This window comes from Vicia villosa, linkage group LG4, assembly GCF_029867415.1.
Source record: "Vicia villosa cultivar HV-30 ecotype Madison, WI linkage group LG4, Vvil1.0, whole genome shotgun sequence".
NCBI classification, from domain to species: domain Eukaryota; kingdom Viridiplantae; phylum Streptophyta; class Magnoliopsida; order Fabales; family Fabaceae; genus Vicia; species Vicia villosa.
The window spans coordinates 85,990,030-86,010,192 of record NC_081183.1 but is presented as its reverse complement, the minus strand read 5'-3'; positions in this window follow the sequence as shown (position 1 = coordinate 86,010,192).

Below are 20,163 nucleotides of genomic sequence, written 5' to 3'. Positions count from 1 at the left end.
GTTTTTTGAGTTGTGAAGGTGAAATTTTGAGTTCCCATAATGCCCTCAAAAACCCTAATTCCTGACTTTTTGATCCTTGATGAATTTTCTTGAATTTCTTTGATCAAATGACTTTAATAATCATATATGGATGATATTGATCCTCCAAAGTCATGGTTTAACTAAAAACCCTAAAAGTCAAAGGTGATCTTGTACAGTTGACTTTTTCAGATGAAGTGAAATTTTGGTCTTTTGTAATGAATCAAGTCCTCCTCCTCAAATGAGTGATATGAATGGATTATATTGAGGTGATGGAAGCTCTTAAGTCATGTTTTGTGTTTTGGATCCATGTCCTGATTAAAAGTCAACTACCTAGATGAATTAGGTTAAAAATCCTAATTGTCGACCAGATGGAATTGATGACTGTAGATCTTGAATTGAAGTGTAATGCCCAATGGGTAATGTCATATGAACCAATTGAATATATTTGAACCAGTTGATAGATGCCCTGGAGCTTTTCAGGGTTTCCCGAATGTGATCCCGGATTATAGTCCCTGATGGGCTCAAAACCATAGATTGGTGAATTAAGCAAACCTGAGCCAAGATGATTGGTGTCTAATCAATCACAGGTGAATAGAATGAAGCTTTTGAATCCTATGATTGTATTGGATACTACTCCTTTCATTGATTGATCCATTGCCTGAGCTCTTTTGTTCTTGAACATCCTCGATTAAGTACCAGATGAAAACGTGACTTCCTTGAGTATCTGTTTTGAGTCTAATGAAAAGTCTGAAGGTATGACATCTCAGGGGGGTCAAAATTAGGGTATGACAGATGCCCCTATTTAAGTTTCTTTCATTCGGAGGGAGAAAGATTGATATCTTGATCTCTTCGGAATGAGAGAGACTTAAATACCAAAGAATGCCCGAATTTTGGGCGTTCCTGAGATGTTGTAGTGATAATAAAATCCTTGCATGACTTGATCCCGTTGTCGCACTCGGTGGTGAATGAGGAGACAAACTCCTGTAGAAATACGTTATGCGGATCCTGGTGAATGGATGGCAATGTAGAATGCGAGATCCATCTTCTTTGACTAAGTGTTAATACTTAGAAAAAGGTAAGCAACCTCCCCTCGTTTCGGATGTCTGTATCTCGAAACTGGTCTTATTTATAATGATAATGTGAACAACCTCCCCTCGTTTCGGATGTCTGTATCTCGAAACTGGTCTCATTTGTAATAACCTCCCCTCGATCCGGATATTTAATCACGGAACTGGTCTCAGTTATAATGATAATGTGAACAACCTCCCCTCGTTTCGGATGTCTGTATCTCAAAACTGGTCTCAGTTGTGATAACCTCCCCTCGATCCGGATATCTAATCGCGGAACTGGTCTCAGTTATAATGATAATGTGAACAACCTCCCCTCATTTCGGATGTCTGTATCTCGAAACTGGTCTCAGTTGTGATTTGGACAATATCTCAGATAAAGAGAAAATTTCCAAAGGTTCGTTCCCTCGTCAAATCTCTCATTAGTACTTGTTGGAGAGATGTCTTTTGATGGTAACTAAGAAACTTCATCATGCTTTCTTTCAACTCGGCACCTTCGAAGGAATATCATACGATATTGCGTCCTTTTGAGGGGCTAATGACTTCGCTTGAAAGTGGATGAACTGTCTTCCGAAGGAAGACCATCATTAGTCGATCCACTGTGGGGATAACAAATTGTTTTCTGGGATGAAAACTGTCGTTCATCGACTTATGCTGAGGAATTTGAACTATCTTCTTGACGAAGACTGTCATTCACTGACTCCACTGGGGATTTGTTAAAACATTTTCCAGGAAGAGAACTGTCATTTGTCGATTCCGCTGGGGAGACTCTGGAGGTGAACTATCTTCCGGAGGAAGACCACCAATTGTTGATCAGCTAGCGAATCCAAATTATTTTCTTTGACGAAGAGTTCCATCGATTGACCTTGCTGGGGAATTATCAAACTGTTTTCCAGGAGGAAAAACTGCCATTTGCCAATTCTATCGGGGAATCGGAACTATTTGGAGAAGAACACCACTCACCGACTCTGTGAGGAATTCTAATGCGAAACAAACTATCTTATTTGAAGAAGATTGCTGAGTGTTGCTCTACAGGAGAATCTCAGTTGGGGAATTCCAAAAGTGAACAAACTATCTTTTTTGAAGAAGATATCTATTGTCGAATTTGCTTGGGAGTGAACAAACTATCTCTTTGAGGGAGATTACCATTTGTTGACTTGCTGGGGATTTCTCAAAGTAAGCAAACTATCTTCCTCTGGAAGAACAACATTTGTCAACTTCTTTGGGAAATTCGGGTGTATGAACTTTCTTTCTTAAGAAGAAAAACCCTTTCACAACTTTGCAGGGGAAGCCTGAGTACATGACTTAGTGACTCGGGCACTTACATGATCAAAGCCTAACTAGACTATGCTAACTATGCAATTATGATGTGCGAAGTATGCATGAATATTATGATGATTATAAAATGTAAAGTGATTGTGAATGGAATTGTCGCGGATGTGAAATCCTATGATATGACTTGAATCTTTGTTGATCAGAGGATGTCTTCTTCTCGCAGTTTGCACTCCATTGGGGTTAACTGGCTACCAGTTGCCCGCTGTTTGACATGAATTGGAGTGACGATCCGTCATCGGGAGATGTTTCGCAAAACGATCTCATGGGGAAATCTGGGTCCCGGAGTCTCAACCGTTTTCGGAGCAACTGTTTGCATTCTTCCTATTGTTTGTAAACCTTAGAAAGAAATTTCACCTTTATTTTGCAAGTAAATTCATTTTATTTTATGAAAACATTTTGTTTCAAGAAAATGACTGTTTAAACTTAAAACGCATTTTAAGAAACTGAATAAGACTCGATTGCAAAGAAAAGGCACAAGGCTCGAATTGTTATTTATGGAATGGTAATCAGCCAAAGGCTCGAATCCATGGAGTAATTACAAAGTTGGAAATTGGTAATTTTCGGGAAAAAGGACTACGATGAAACGTGACGACCGTTATCTTTCCCTTCCATTCTGAATCGCGCTGTATCCATGCTTCATAGAAGATGACCTACTAATGATGAATACTCCGCTATGGATTTCGAATGATCAAGTTTGTCCTGAACACAGTTACTTGCCATATATCCCTAACTTTTGCGTAAACTACCCCTTTCGGGTTTTAAGTCTATCGGGATTGATTATATATTTTTTATGTCTCTAACTTTTACCTGAATCGCCCTTTCAGGTTTTCGATTCACCGAGACGCTCTTTTTTGCCTAAGCCGCTCTTTGCGAGTTTTCAACTTAGCGAGTTGTTCTTTTGTTTATTTAGGCGAAGTATTTCTTGACTGCGTCGACGTTCACATGACGGGTGAATTCTTCTCCATCCATAGTCGTGAGTATTAAGGCTCCTCCTGAGAAAGCCCTCTTGACCACGTATGGGCCATCATAATTGGGAGTCCACTTCCCTCTCGAATCTGTGAGAAAAGATTGAATCTTTTTTAGCACAAGGTCGCCTTTTTTGATTGTGCAAGGTCGAACCTTTTTGTCGAAAGCTTTCTTCATTCTTTGTTGATATAGTTGTCCGTGGCATAAAGCTATCATGCGCTTTTCTTCGATTAAGTTCAACTCATCGAATCTGCTTTGACACCACTCGACTTCTGTTAATTTTTCCTCCATCAAGACTCTCATTGATGGGATCTCAACCTCTATGGGTAGGACTGCTTCCATGCCATATACAAGGGAGAAAGGAGTTGCTACAGTCGAAGTACGTACAAATGTACGGTAACCATGAAGAGCAAACGGGAGCATTTCATGCCAATCTTTGTAAGTGACGACCATCTTCTGAATGATTTTCTTGATGTCTTTGTTAGCTGCTTCTACAGCTCCATTCATCTTTGGTCTGTAAGGAGATGAGTTGTGATGTTCAATCTTGAATTCTTCACAAAGCTCCTTCATCATTTTGTTATTCAAATTTGACCCATTGTCAGTGATTATCTTGCTAGGAATGTCGTAGCGACAGATGATGTGATTCTTGATAAACCTGACGACAACTTGTCTTGTGACGTTTGCATATGAAGCGGCTTCGACCCACTTGGTGAAATAGTCTACGGCTACCAAGATGAAGCGATGTTCGTTGGACGCTTTTGGCTCGATCATTCAAATCATGTTGATTCCCCACATGGAGAAAGGCCAAGGGGAAGAGAGTATGTTGAGAAGAGATGGTGGCACGTGAATTCTATCGGCGTAGATTTCACATTTGTGACACCTCTTTGCATACTGGTAGCAATCTGACTCCATCGTCAACCAATAATACCCTGCTCTCAGTATTTTCCTTGTCATGGTGTGTCCATTGGTGTGAGTACCAAAGGAACCTTCATGTATTTCTCTCATGAGTGTTTCTGCTTCTTTTCTGTCAACGCATCTGAGCAGAACCATGTCGAAGTTTCTCTTGTACTGAACATCTTCATTCAGGAAGAATCTGCCAGCTAACTTTCTCAAAGTCTTTCTATCTTTCTTTGATGCCCCAAGAGGGTACTCTTGCCTTTGAAGAAATTTTTTGATATCGTGATACCACGGTTTGTCGTCGATGATTGCTTCTACTGTGAAAACATGAGCGGGCCTATCCAGGCGCATAACATCGATCCGAGGAATGTCATTCCAATGATTTATCCTAATCATGGAAGAGAGTGTGGCTAATGCATCAGCCAAGTTATTTTCTTCACGAGGAATGTGATGAAAATCTACTCTATCGAAGAATGGTAACAATTTTCTCGCGTAGTCTTTGTAAGGGATTAGCCCAGGTTGGCGTGTTTCCCATTCTCCTTTGATTTGATTGATGACCAAAGCAGAATCTCCGTATAAACAATGATTGCTCCAATTCCTCGTCCATAAGTATTGACAGCTCCATCAAAGATTAAGCCCCACTGGGATCCTATCTCAGGTCCTTCGTCTAGTAGCGGCTCGTCGTAGTCTTTCATCTTGAGGTACATAACGTCCTCGTCCGGAAAGTCAAAACTGGTTGATTCATGACCATTGAGTGGATGGTGAGCCAGGTGCTCAGCTAGAATGCTTCCTTTCACGGCTTTCTGTGCGTGATACTCAATGTCATATTCTGATAACAACATCTGCCAATGGGCAATTCTCCCAGTTAAGGCAGGCTTCTCAAAGATGTACTTGATTGGATCCATATGGGAGATCAAACAAGTAGTATGTCGAATCATGTACTGGCGGAGACGCTTGGCAGCCCAGGCCAAAGCACAACAGGTCTTCTCGAGCATGGAGTAGCGGGACTCACAGTCAGTGAATTTCTTGCTCAAGTAGTAGATGGCATGCTCTTTTCTTTTTGTCTCGTCTTGCTGTCCAAGGACACAACCCATGGAATCTTCTAAGACGGTTAAGTACATTATCAAAGGTCTTCCTTCCACTAGAGGAGACAAGATGGGTGGTTCGAGAAGATATTCCTTAATGCTGTCGAACGCTTTCTGACAATCATCTGTCCAGACGCAACTCTGATTTTTTCGTAGAAGTTTGAAAATTGGAGCACAAGTTGCAGTCATGAGATATATGAATCTCGAGATGTAATTCAGACGTCCAAGAAATCCTCTAACTTGTTTCTCGGTTCTCGGTGAAGGAATTTCTTGTATTGCTCTGACTTTGTCTGGATCCACTTCAATTCCTCGTTTGCTGACGATGAAACCAAGGAGTTTTCCTGAGTAGACACCAAAGGTACACTTGTTGGGGTTCAGGCGAAGCTGTAACTTCCGTAAGCGTTGAAATAACTTTGTCAGATTCTGTATGTGATCTTCCTCATTTTTTGATTTGGCAATCATATCATCCACATAAACTTCCACTTCCTTATGCATCATGTCGTGGAAAAGTGTAGTCATGGCTCTTTGATAAGTTGCCCCTACGTTCTTTAGTCCAAAAGGCATAACGTGGTAGCAGAACATGCCCCAGGGGGTGATGAAGGCTGTTTTCTCCATGTCTTCAGGTGCCATCTTGATTTGGTTGTATCCCAAAAATCCGTCCATGAATGAGAAAACTTTGGATTTTGCTGTACTATCAACCAACATGTCAATATGTGGTAGAGGAAAGTCATCCTTAGGGCTAGATTTGTTCAAATCTCTGTAGTCGACGCACATGCGGACTTTTCCGTCTTTCTTAGAAACGGGAACAATGTTAGCTAACCACTGGGGGTATTCTGAACTAACGAGGAAACCAGCGTTGATTTGCTTTTGAACTTCCTCTTTGATTTTCACGGCCATCTCCGGATGAGTTCTCCTCAATTTTTGCTTGACCGGTGGGCATTCTGGCTTCAATGGCAATTGATGCTCCACTATACTGGTATCCAACCCTGGCATATCCTGATAGGACCAAGCGAAGACATCTGAGAATTCTTTAAGCATTTGTATCAAAACTTCTCTAATCTTTGAACTGATCAAAGCTCCAATCTTAACCTCTCTCTTGTTTCCATCGGAACCAAGGTTAATGATCTCTAGAGGCTCATTGTATGGTTGAATGGCCTCTTCCCTTTGTTGAAGTAACCGTGAAATTTCCTTTGACATTTCTTCGTCTTCTTCTTCCTCTGCCTCGAATACAGGAAACCCAAAGCTTGGAGAAGTCATACGATCGCACGTTTCAACAAGGTGTTTTATGATTAATCTGCATATGAGTGATAATTTTTATTTAGACAACGAGGGAAGACTCGGTGTATGCAGTTATTAGAATATTTTGATGTTTTTTTAGGGGTGTTTTTTAGGATTACCAATTTTCGAAAAAAGAAAAGGGAAAAACTAACGAAGGAACAAAATGACATTTTTATTTATTGACAATCATTTCTTGAAACAAAGACCCTATAAAACAAAACGCTATTGCTTTGGGCGAAGCCAAGAGGGACATTTTCCTAAGAAATAGTAGAATGCAAAGCCCTATGAAACATCTCTTCACCCTGGGCTATGGTGAGAGGACAAAATAACGGTGAAAGTTCCTACTTAGGAGTGCGAACAACAGTTGAAACTTCAACAGTTGTCCAATAGTGGCGAACCCCATTGTGCACTAGGTAATCTGGCACCTTAGGCTTGAGTTGGCCTGTGGTAGGTCTTGATTTACCAACCACTGTCTTTGCAACACTCAGACGATCTTCTTCTACTTCAGCAGACTGAGCGGTGTGAGCATACCCATTTCCAAGTGGAGTATGTCGGACTTTCTTTTGAGGAAACTTCCAATCTTCTGAATGGAGAGACTCGTTGTCGGAGACACTTTCGAGATCATCCTCTTCTGTATTTTGGTCTTGCTCTTCTCCCAAGATGGCATTGACTAGGTATGTGAACTCTAAATCCGTAGTCTCAGAAGGTGACTTGGGGATATAATCCTCAATGATGACTTCACCAGATGCTGATGATGAATAGCAAGGGCTATATATCTCTTTTAGCTGAGTGAGGTACTCATAATCAATGTTCCATCCAGTTGGAACAATGTCTTCAAGAGAGATTTTTGAACTTTCAGGAGCGGAGTATTTCACCATGTAGTCGAATTTTCTGCTTGGTTCTCCTAATGTATCCCAAGTTTCTTCGGGGATAGGAGGAACCTTTTCTGATGAACCATGACTTCTGGTGGTGAAGCTGTTTGTAACTTCTTCATTGCTTGGTTGAGTCTTACTTTCAGATCCTTTGGTTGGATAACAACAAGGTGAATCAGACTCTGATAGGGATATGTATCCGGCCTCGAGAAGGTAGGACATACATTCCACTTCAAAATTTTCATCGGTGTTTTCCGTACCGATGGTATTGACTGTTTGTTGAACAAGTTGCAGAAAACCTCCACTGCGGAAAGTTTCTTGAATTGGAAGAACTACCTCAATTCCTGGAATAGCCTTTGATGTTGTTGGAAAGAAACCAACTCCTGTTCTGTTCTTGTTGTTGGTAGGAATATTAATGTGCCCCCAACCACTAGTAGTGCCATCCTTTACAACTTGGATTGCATCTTTGTAGGAAGAAATAGACGTTGCTTTCTCCTTTCCTTTTTCCTTATCCAAGGAAAGTGCTTGGAACTTAGTTCCAGCAACTTCTTTTGGTTCTATGTCGGAGAATGATGACAGGTTACTGACGATCAAAGCTCGTTCTCCACATACGGTTACCAATTTGTCATCTCTTATGAACTTCAGTTTCTCATGAAGTGTTGAAGTAATTGCCCCGGCCTCATGAATCCATGGGCGACCTAGTAAACAACTTTATTGTGCAGGGATATCCATAACTTGGAAAGTGATTTTGAACGTCTGAGGTCCAATAGTTATGGGAAGATCTACTTCTCCAAAAACTGACTTCCTTGATCCATCAAATGCTTTGACGATGACGTGACTGTCCCTTAGCAGGTAATCTTTGAAGGATAATCTTGACAATGTTGATTTCGGCATGACATTGAGAGAGGATCCGTTGTCTATTAGGACTCCTGTGAGTACATCACCCATGCAGCTAACTGAGATGTGAAGTGGAAGATTGTGGTCCACTCCTTCTTCAGGAAGATCTTCGTCACAGAAACTCAGATTAGTTCCTGTGGAGATGTTGGCAATAATACTGTTGAATTGCCCTACAGTAACACTTGGTTCTACGAAAGCTTGTTCCAAAACTTTCTGTAGAGCTTCCCTATGCGCTTCAGAACTCAATAGTAGGGAGAGAACAGATATCCTAGACGGAGTATGTAGCAGCTGGTCTACAATGTTGTATTCACTCCTTTAGATTAATTTTAAGATCTCATCATTTTCTTTCGCTTGAACAGCATTGGTCGGATGATTGTGTTGCCTATGTGGTGCTTCTTCCGAAGGTTTCTCCACATTTTCTGTTGTTCTGTTGAAGACTCGTCCACTTTGAGTGACCCGACTGACATCAGCAATGTTGACAACAGACGGTAATGGTATTTCCTTACCATTTTCAAAGAATGTAGCATTGTACTTGTATGGTATGGCCTTGCTGGACTCATACGGTACAGGACCTGGTAAGTAGATGACTAACAGAGCAATTGCTGTCTTCCTGCTGTCATACTTGACTTGCATTGGTTCAACTTGATTAATTTGAGGAGATACGGTAAAGACTTCGTCATCTTCTCTGTTGGCAAGAACTGTAATGGTATTATCATCCATCAGTTTCTGAATGTCGTTGCGAACGAGCAAACATCCTCGTGAATTTCTTTGACAAATTCTGCATCTACTGTAAGGATGGAAATCTGTTCCAAAGTAGGCAAGTCCATTTAGAGTCTTATGGAACCTGACTACCGATCCTTCGAGATCTTCAACTCTGTAGATCTTGTATTCTCCTGGACATCCTTGAACCATGTTGATGTCGTGTGCAGTTTTGACTCGGATGTGTTGAATCCATCCTAAGTCCATTTGTTCTTGTAATGCAGCTTGAACTACGGCACATCCTTGATTATTCTTTGGACAAATTTCACATGTGAAGTAGTTGTGAGGTGGTACGTGGTCGTACCCAGCTTGTATAGCATGCATCTTAACAAGATTTTCCCCTATCTGACGAATGTCGTAGATTTGAATGACGTTGGGGTGCTGATCTATCAGATTGACTTAAGCTTCTTTGTGTTGCGGCAAAGGATTTGCCTGAACATTGGGATTAGTATCTTTGAAGGATAGCATTCCGCTCTTCACTAATCTTTGAACGTCGATCTTGAAATTGAGACAGCTCCCAATGTTGTGACTTGGTGCCCCTTGATGGTAGGGACAAGATTAGTCAGCCTTGAACCAATGTGATGATTCATTCGCAGGATTTGGAGGACTCCTTGTCTGAATGAGTCCTTTCGCCAGTAATGTTTGAAACAATTCCGTATACGGCATTGGTATGGGGTCAAAAGGAGGATACCTTGGTTCCCGATTGTTTGTTGAAATTTGGAGGTCGAACCTGCTGCTGAGGTTGCTGCGACCTTTGTTGAAATGGTTGTTGCGAAACCTGAGGTTGATAAGCTGGCGCTGAATTAACAACCGGAGTTATTGCTGCAACCTGAGGTTGAAACCTTTTTCTATCTTTGTGCAAGACATTGCTGACATCTTGATCCTTTTTCTTCTGGAAAGAACTTCCATACTTTCTAGGACCAATAAAAGATTCTGGTTCTTTGTTCAAGCGTCCTTCTCGAACTGCTTCTTCTAAACGTACACCCATGTTTACCATCTCGGTAAAGTCACTTGGTGCACTTGCAACCATTCGTCTGTAGTAGAATGGACTCAAAGTCTTGAGATAGATTTTTGTCATTTCTTTCTCTTCAAGTGGAGGACATATTTGAGCAGCAACTTCACGCCACCTCTCAGCGTATTCCTTGAAGCTTTCTCTATCCTTTTGAGTCATGGCCCGGAGTTGATCTCTGTCGGGAGCCATATCCAGATTGTACTTATACTGTTTGACGAAGGCCTCTCTGAGGTCTCGAAAAGTATGAATCTCTGAACTGTCCAAGTTCATGTACCATTTGAGTGCAGCACCAGTCAGGCTGTCTTGAAAATAATGGATGAGCAATTGTTGATTATCAGTCTGAGATGACATCCTTCGAGCGTAAATCACGAGGTGACTTTGTGGGCATGAATTCCCTTTGTACTTCTCGAAATCTGGTACTTTGAATTTGTGAGGAATCTTAACATTTGGAACCAGACAAAGGTCTGCAGCATTCTTTCCAAATAGATCTTGTCCTCGGAGAGTCTTGAGTTCCTTATGCATTTGCAGAAACTATTCCTGGAACTCGTCCAATCTTTCATACACGCCAGCGTCCTCACTGGGAGCGTGATGATATACTTGTCCACCCGGTGGAGGAAAAGTATGCACAAGTGGTCGTGGAGAAGCCATGACAGCAGATCTTGGAATCTCAGCATTCTGTTGTGTGAAACCCATTGCCGTTGCTCTTGGAACTTCAATTTCTAGAGGTCTGTAACCCTCCGGTGGATTCATATCCATTGTTACTCTCGGAACTTCAAAAACTGGGGGTATGTACCCGTCTGGAATAAATTTATACGTAATGCCCCAAGGTCGGTTGGGTGGCATGGTATACTGAGGAATAGGATTAGAAACAATCTCGGAAACCACAGTCCTTTGTGGTTCTTCTGGTGTTGGTCGATTCTGTGCAACCACCAGGGCTTCTACCATACTATTGAGCCTTTCAACAGCATCTTTGAGAGTAGTAACCACTTCTCTAAGTTCTCCATTCTCTTGCTCCAAGTCGTCCATTCTTTTCTTGCAACTTGAACGAGTGTTGTATGAATGAGACAGCTTGAATGCCTTTGTTCACCTCCTTCTCCTCCTCTCTTTCTGGAGAAAGGAAAGTGACTATTAGATCCGCGACAATTCTAGTGTCAGTGCGTACAACTAAAGCGATGCATGATGTGCAATTAAGTTAATATTTTTCAAGGAAACACCATAATTACGTCATGAAACATCAAACTTTTTATTAATTAAGCGAAAACGCCGTTTTTTACACACTTTGAAAAGGGAAATACAGAGAAACTGAGAGAAAGGACTCTAAAACTTTGACGAAGAGTCGACTTCACGTTCTAACATTTTCTTCTATTTCTTGAGCTGAGCGTTCTCTGACGTGAGTTGATCAATGATCTAGGAAGCAGGAGGGATATGATGAGAAAGTGACGATTGTGTCACTTGTCGATCAAGTACTTCAAGTAACTCATCCTTCCTTCTTAGGATGTTCTGAATCTCAACATTTTCCGTGTTGACGATTCGATACTTGTTCCTCCAAGCATTCCTTTCTTGGCATACCTTGTTTAATGCCGCTTGTAGTTTTTCAACATCGGTGGAGAAAAGGAATATTGGTTCCCTTAGGGGAATAGGTTCTTGATGCTGATATGGAATCCTGAGCTTGAATGCCCTGACGCGTACCCATTGAAGGTAAGGATCCAGGGAGATGCACAGATGTTTTCCTAACAATCTTCTCCCTTTTGTGTGAACAAGACGCCAGGCTTGGACAATTTCCTTCTTCAGCATGTTACCATGATCGTCGATATTCTTGAAGAACAGACCCTCCAATTGAATACTACTTGGTATATTTTTCATGGGATAGCCATATTGATGACGGGCTAAAGCTGGATTGTAACTGATTCCTCCCTTAGTTCCAATTAGGGGTACGTTGGGATAACTTCCGCAACTGAAGATGATCTTGGTTTCGTAGTTGTCAGGACTACACCAATCAATGTCCGAATGAGTGAGAGACATGATTTTCTGTGACCAGTAAAGGCCATCCCTCATGTTCCAGAAAGTGCTAGACTTTGGCAGGTGCGAGGCGAACCATTCGTATAACAATGGTATGCAGCATGTAATTAATCCTCCTCGCTGCAGGTTTCTTGAATGAACAGAGTGATAAGCATCCGCAAGCAAGGTTGGAATTGGATTTCCAATTAAGAAGACCTTAATTGCGTTGATATCGACGAAGTTGTCAATGTTTGGAAACAAAAACAATCCGTAGATAAGCAATGCCAAGATTTCCTCAAAAGCACTCATATCTTGGATGCTGAAGAAGTACCGAGCTTGATCCAACAGGAACTTGGAGGGCAATCCTTGAATTCCTCCTTTACTCACCATATGAGTTCTGATGTCGACTACGTTTAAGGGAGTAGTTGCAGCAATGATAATGTCGTCAGGATTCTTTTCCAAACCGGAGTACGGATTGCGCGTACACGGGTATTCCAATCAGACGAGAGTACTCTTCTAACGTAGGCATGAGTTAATAATCTGGAAAGGTGAAGCAGTGATACGTTGGATCATAAAACTGTACCAAAGTGGGAAGAATCCCATCCACAATGTTAGTACTGAGAAGAGGCAGAAGTTTTCCATACTTCTCCTTGAAAGCCTGGGGGTTGACCACCAGTTTTCCGAGCTTTTCCAATTCCTCGACCTTAGGAATCTTGAAGGTGTATTTCCTAGCTCTCTTTCTTCTGTAATCCATGGTATAGATCCTTAAGTCCTTTCTCCGTTTCTCTCTCTCTATGAAGTTCAAAATGTTTGTTATTTAGTTTCCTTGAAAAACGACTCGAAAAAGACTCTTTTTGGTTTTATTATTATGATGATGAATGCATGAATGCACACACAAGAGTTTTTAAACAAACATGGCGTAGAAGGGTATAGTGGTCATGAAGTCACAACGCAAACCTCGCCCCAGGGTAAACTATGGATAAGTATTTTTGTACCTGTAGAACGGGTTCTAGGGGTCTCAGAGCTTTTGCTCAATCTTAAAGATACGTTGACTGGTATCTATAAGAGAGTTTTCTCTAAGTGTAGTATCTGCGTGACAATTACTTTCGTAATCACCTCTCTACGTCCTAAAAAAGGCTTTAACTGGGGTTAATGTGTTTCTAGGTCCTCCTGGCACAAACCAGTCTCGGAATGCATTGGCGCAGTTAATCACAACTAGCCAGGCAAATCCCAAGAATAGATTTGGGAACCAAGATTAGAGGGCCTTCACCGAGAAGACATCCTCCATCCTATCTTATGTTGCACTCAAATACGGGTATAGGATTTCTCACCACAAGGGGGAATCAAGCCCTTTCCCGATACAGAATAAACAAATTAAACAAAAATATATGCAACAATCACATGAAATGACACAGAGGTTAGGCAGGACCTCTCTTGTTTGAGGGGGAATTTGGCATCCCTAATTCCTCATTGGGGGCTGGACCAGCACAGGTCAACCATTGGTTTGGATGAAAAACCAAGGTTATTACTTTCCCTAGTGGAGTCGCCATTTTTTTGTGGTGTCATTTTTTTACCTCCCCGTTTCACTTGGGAGGACGGCACGCTAGACCCTTCACGCGAAATTTGGAAGGAGGAAGCGCCCGGGGCGGGATGAATTTTGTTTCAGTTCTTCCTACGATATCACACAAACTTTTTAATTATCCTACAAGTAGGAAAGGGGAAAAAGATCTCAAATAAATCCTAGGAGTTTGCTAAGTGTGGGGATTTACCTAGACTAGAAATTCTGGAGTCCGGGAGGTCGGTTATACATAGGGAAGAGTTTAAGCACCATACATATCCGTAGTACTCTACGGGAACCTTCTATGTGTCTATGTGTTTGTGTTTGTTGCTTATTATTGGGAAAGTTTCTCCTTTGTGTTATGAGAAGGAATTGAATTGATTTGGAAAGACAGACAGACTATTTTTGGTATTTTATTAGCTCGCTGAGATTCCTTGTGAACCTCATGCCTACATATCCCTAATGGAAGTCAGAACTTTTTGTAGTTCGGAGAACTAATTAGGGAAATTAATGATTTTTTTGGTGCCTTGCTTAAAGCTCAAGGTTGAAGCTTGAATTAAATCTCTGTTTAAAGTAAAGAGACATGAAATCATCTTTACAGAGAGGTATTTCTACTATTCCACCACAAACATTTTTTAAGTGACATAAAAGCTAAAATTGTTTCATTAAGAGAGGGAGCCTACTTGGTTGATCAAGTATGACAGCCACATGCCTCTTGAATGAAAGATTCTCAACCAAATTAGGGAAAGTTGTACAAGTCTGGGATGTAGCCAGAGCATGCCTTTCACGAGTCCTAAATGGGAGAATGTTTGAAATGATTGTTTGTTTGAAAAGTTTGTTTGTTTGTAATGAGATAGGAGAAATACCTACCTATGAAGATGACCTATGTCTATCTATTATTTGAAAGATTTGATTTTTAGCTGGCTTGAATGAGGCCCAAGCTTGAGGCTTTTGATTGATTTATTATTTTATTGACTCTGGGAGATAACTCTACTGGGGATTGACTTAAACTAAGAAGTCTTTGTATTCTGTACAAAGCCCAGAATTGAGGCTGACTCTAGCTGGAGAGCATTTATTTGATGGATTTTATTTGGTGTTTTGTACAAAGCCGAGAATTGTGGCTGACTCTTAATTGAAAAAAATATGTCTTTTACTGACTGAGACTGGTGAGATTATCCTTTTAAAGAATGAATGGAGGCTGACCCTTTCCAGGGGTTTTACTCTGCTGGAGAGTTTGTCTTTTGAAAGTTCAATTTTTGGAGGCTAACCCTTTCCAGGGGTTTTGACTCAGCTGGTGAAATTATCTATTAAAAGACTGATTTTTTGGAAGCTAACCCTTTCCAGGGAATTTTGGATTTAAAGGAGTAATTTTGGAGGCTGACCCTTTCCAGGGGATTTGGATTTAAAGGAGTGATTTGGAGGCTGACCCTTTCCAGGGGGTTTGGATTTAAAGGAGTGATTTTGGAGGTTGACCCTTTCCAGGGGATTTGATGGCTGAAAGATTATCTATTTGAGACTTCTTGTTTAAAGCCCAAGATTAAGGCTGACTCTGATTGAGGATAGTTAACTATGGATCCTAGACTCTGCTAAGGAAGATTAATGATGATAAGGGTGACAGATACTGTCCATGTCTCTCATTCCAAAAGGTGTGCTCAATATGAGATTGAGACATTTTTAGCTTGTTTAAAGTCTGGTTTGAAAAAGGAAGAAACTCACCAGGATAGGCTAAAAGGTGACTAAAGACCTGTTCCTGTGTTTATAAGAAACCTGATGGGTCCTTGTATACAAGCTCAAGAGGAAGCTGGGAAGGCTTTTAAGAAGCCTGTGGGTCCTTGTACAAAGCCCAAAAGGAGGCTAATCGAGGGTCATCGAGGGTCCTTGTTATAGCACAAGAGAAAGCTATGTGGTTTTGAACTTATTTTGGCTTTAAGCAAATGGGTAAGAGGTTTCACCGGGAATAATTCCTCTTGGGTGGATATGTCCTATTTTGGGTTCTAAGGCTTTTTTCAAGATGTTTCACCGGGAATAATTCATCTTGAGGGTTTGAACTAAAGATCTCTAATTAGGAAAGACCCTTCACCGGGAAGACATTCTCAATCCTAGGCCATATTCCTATAATATATATATATATATATATATATATATATATATATATATATATATATATATATATATATAGTTTAACTGTCCTAAGGTTTACACTCAGACGTAGTTCTAAACAATATATAAACAGTTTATATTTGACAGTAATTTAAATAAAGAATGTAAATTGAAAGCTTGTAAAGCCTAACCTGGATGGAGTGGAGGCCTTTCAAGATGTATGTACAAAGCCTCACCAGCAATTTTGTTGTTTTATTGATAACACTTGAATATTTATGATAAAACAGTTAAAGGTTTTTGAAAACAGAGGAAGTGAAGATGGACATAGGTCACATAGGTATCTGAAGAGTTTCACCGGGAATAATGCCCTTCAAATACCAGAAGAATGTTTTGAAAATAGAAAGAAGATTTTGTAAATATAGTTTTGAAAACAAACTATGAAAAGAAAGAAGGTGTTGGGACTTACACTCTATTAGAGGCCCAATAAAAATGATTTACTGTTTTAGAAAAACAGTTGAGGAAATACAAGGTTTTATTGTCTGAAAACCTGGATCGTCCGTTTGATCGGAGATTGAAAACAGTTTTGAAAATTGACAAATGTCAACTTAATTAGGATAAAGACAAAGTCTATACCTAATTAAGACCTAAATGATTAGGGTTTTGTTACTAAAATACTTATGAGATATTTAGGTTTTGAGTATTAAAAGTATTTTAAAATACTTAAAAACATACCATTTTAAACCTAATAAAAATATATCAAATAAATAATATTTTTGTGATTTTTTTGATTATTCATAAAATAGGTATATTAAAAGACAAGTGTGTGAAAAATGAAGAGAAAATGATTTAATATGATAAGTGAAATAATTATGTGAAGTTTGTGTAGAAAATAAAAGAAAATAGTGGTAAAAAAAATTGGGTTTGTCTCCTCCAAGGTTTGAACACACACCCTCTAAGTCACCAGCTCAAAATAACACCATTGGGCCAATGCGCGCTTGGTGATTATAACACACACCCATTTGGTTATGTTTTCAAACAAGTTGTAAATCATTGAAAAATAAAAGAATCAAAAAGTCTGGGGCGAGGGGGATTCGAACCCTAGACTTGTGGGCAAGAGAGTACTAAGAGTGCATGTGAGGCCACTAGGGCAAACGATGAATTCATTTAGTAAACAGATTCAACTAAATATATTTTAAACTAAAACCCTGATATTTAAAAGAATGGCGCCATCACCATCTTCGTCTTCAACCTCCAGCTCAAACATTTTTGAATTTCTGAACTCTCTCAATTCTCAACCATTTGCAAAGATGTAAACATCAAACTTGTTCTAAATTCTCTCACGGTTTCAAATATGTAACTAACATAAGCTATAATTAACTATAACTAACGAATTACATAAAAGACATGAAGAACCCTAAAAATTGAAAAAAGAAATTAAATGGCTATACTATAAGATAAATAAATGATGATAGAGGGTTTTCAATCCTCTGATGATGCTGAATGAAATGGTGTTGAGATATATCAAGAAGAGTACTTAAATATGAGTGTTAGAGTTTCAAAAAATACCTCTGAAAATGGAGGTCGATGGCTATGTTGGAGAACTTCTAGCTATGGCTGAATGATCCTAAAAGCTTCCTGGGGACTCAGTGATGCTAACTGAATGCTTATTGTAACTTGAATGCTTCAGAATTGCTCTACTCGACACCTTCTATTTGAGCTTCAAGTGAACATGGAGGTTGGTGATTCAATGGTTACAGATGTGCTGCAAGCATCTGAATAGCTTCACTACACCTCTAGGAACATGTTGATGTGCTTAGATTTGTTTGACACCTTCTGAATTATTCTATAGACCTCCAACTTCTTAAGCTCCAAAGTGAAAGTCACTATGGTGTTCCTCCACTTACAGAAGTGATCCAGGTGCTTGGATCACCTCTAAAGAACCTCCTTGAGATGTTAGAATGCTTACTTTCAAAAGAAGAGCTCTGGTTTGAAGAATTCGATTCTTCTTGCCAAAGAACTTTTGAAAACCATAAGCATGAGGGAGAGAAGGAGAAAGAAAGAATTGGAGTTGCTTTGGTGTGTCTAATATGAAGGAGAGCACTTGTATTCATAGGCAAAGAGTTCAGTGTAATTGCAGAGGAGTGAGCTTGCTTAGTGAAGTCATTTTGGTTTCTTGGCCATGAAGAAATTCAAGGAATCTTGCAAATGTGATCATTGCATTTTCGAGCTAGCTCCCTATCCATTGATCTCTTCTGATCTTAGGGGACAATTCTGATGCAGAGGAGAGTTTTAATTGGTTGGGAGAAGATTCCAATTGGTGATTCATCCATTTGCCATAAATTCCCAAATGTAATCATTACATAATCACATGCCTTTGTTTTTGGGAATATTCTTCAATCCTTATGCAATGATGAAAATGGATGTATGGTATGCTTGCAGATGTATTATGGGTCGTGTAACATCATTTAGTGAAGCCATTTGCACAAAATTGCAAAGTTTCAAATTGTACATGACCTATAATTTTACTCCATGAGGCCAACTTTGAACAAGCATAACTCCTAGCTCAAAATGAATTTGGAGGAGGTTGAGCACAATTTGGAAATCCCTAAACATCTACTTCAATTCATTAGTTTGGGGTTTATTTAGAATCATTTGGGAAAATTGTGAAAAATGAGCCCAAAGTTGGAAGAAAACTAGGTCAAAAACACTTAGAAAAATTTCTAAGTTTTTAAGGCCTCTAACTTCGAAATCCCAAATCTCTTAAATGATTTATTTCTTGACAAAAGTTGCATTGTAAGATGTTGTTTTATTTTGCAAGATCTACAACTTTCATGTTGGAAGTTTTTTGAGTTGTGTAGGTGAAATTTTGAGTTCCCATAATGCCCTCAAAAACCCTAATTCCTGACTTTTTGATCCTTGATGAATTTTCTTGAATTTCTTTGATCAAATGACTTTAATAATCATATATTGATGATATTGATCCTCCAAAGTCATGGTTTAACTAAAAACCCTAAAAGTCAAAGGTGATCCTGTACAGTTGATTTTTTCAGATGAAGTGAAATTTTGGTCTTTTGTAATGAATCAAGTCCTCCTCCTCAAATGAGTGATATGAATGGATTATATTGAGGTGATGGAAGCTCTTAAGTCATGTTTTGTGTTTTGGATCCATGTCCTGATTAAAAGTCAACCACCCAGATGAATTAGGTCAAAAACCCTAATTGTCGACCAGATGGAATTGATGACAGTAGATCTTGAATTGAAGTGTAATGCCCAATGGGTAATGTCATATGAACCAATTGAAGATATTTGAACCAATTGATAGATGCCCTGGAGCTTTTTAGGGTTTCCCAAATGTGATCCCTGATTATAGTCCCTGATGGGCTCAAAACCCTAGATTGGTGAATTAAGCAAACCTGAGCCAAGATGATTGGTGTCTAATCAATCACAGGTGAATAGAATGAAGCTTTTGAATCCTATGATTGTATTGGATACTACTCCTTTCATTGATTGATCCTTTGCCTGAGCTCTTTTGTTCTTGAACATCCTCGATTAAGTACCAGATGAAAAAGTGACTTCCCTGAGTATCTGTTTTGAGTCTAATGAAAAGTCTGAAGGTATGACATTTCAGGGGGGTCAAAATTTGGGTATGACACACTGTTATATTTTTTTCGTTTTTTTCGTTATGTTTACTAACCATTAATCAAAATTGCAAAAATATGTCCTTTTCTTTTGTTTTTGTTAGACAGGGATTGGATTGAGAAAAGCGTGACTTGGCATCTATCCAGTACATATTTATCCCTTTGGTTCATTTGTCTCTGTTTATCCGATGTTTATTCCAGATTTGTCTCTTTACAACCATGTTTTATCTTAGTTCCCTTACAACCATGTTTCATCTTGGTTCCCTTACAACCATGTTTCATCTTGGTTCCCTTACAACCATGCTTCATCTTGGTTTCCTTACAACCTTGTTTCATCTTGGTTCCCTTACAACCATGCTTCATCTTGGTTTCCTTACAACCTTGCTTCATCTTGGTTCCCTTACAACCATGTTTCATCTTGGTTCCCTTACAACCATGCTTCATCTTGGTTCCCTTTACGACCATGATTTATCTTGGTTCCCTTTAAAACCATGTTTCATCTTGGTTCCCTTAAAACCATGTTTCATCTTGGTTCCCTTACAACCATGTTTCATCTTGGTTTCTTTGCAACCATGTTTCATCTTGGTTCCCTTACAACCGTGTTTCATCTTGGTTCCCTTAACAACCATGTTTCATCTTGGTTCCCTTACAACCATGTTTCATCTTGGTTCCCTTACAAC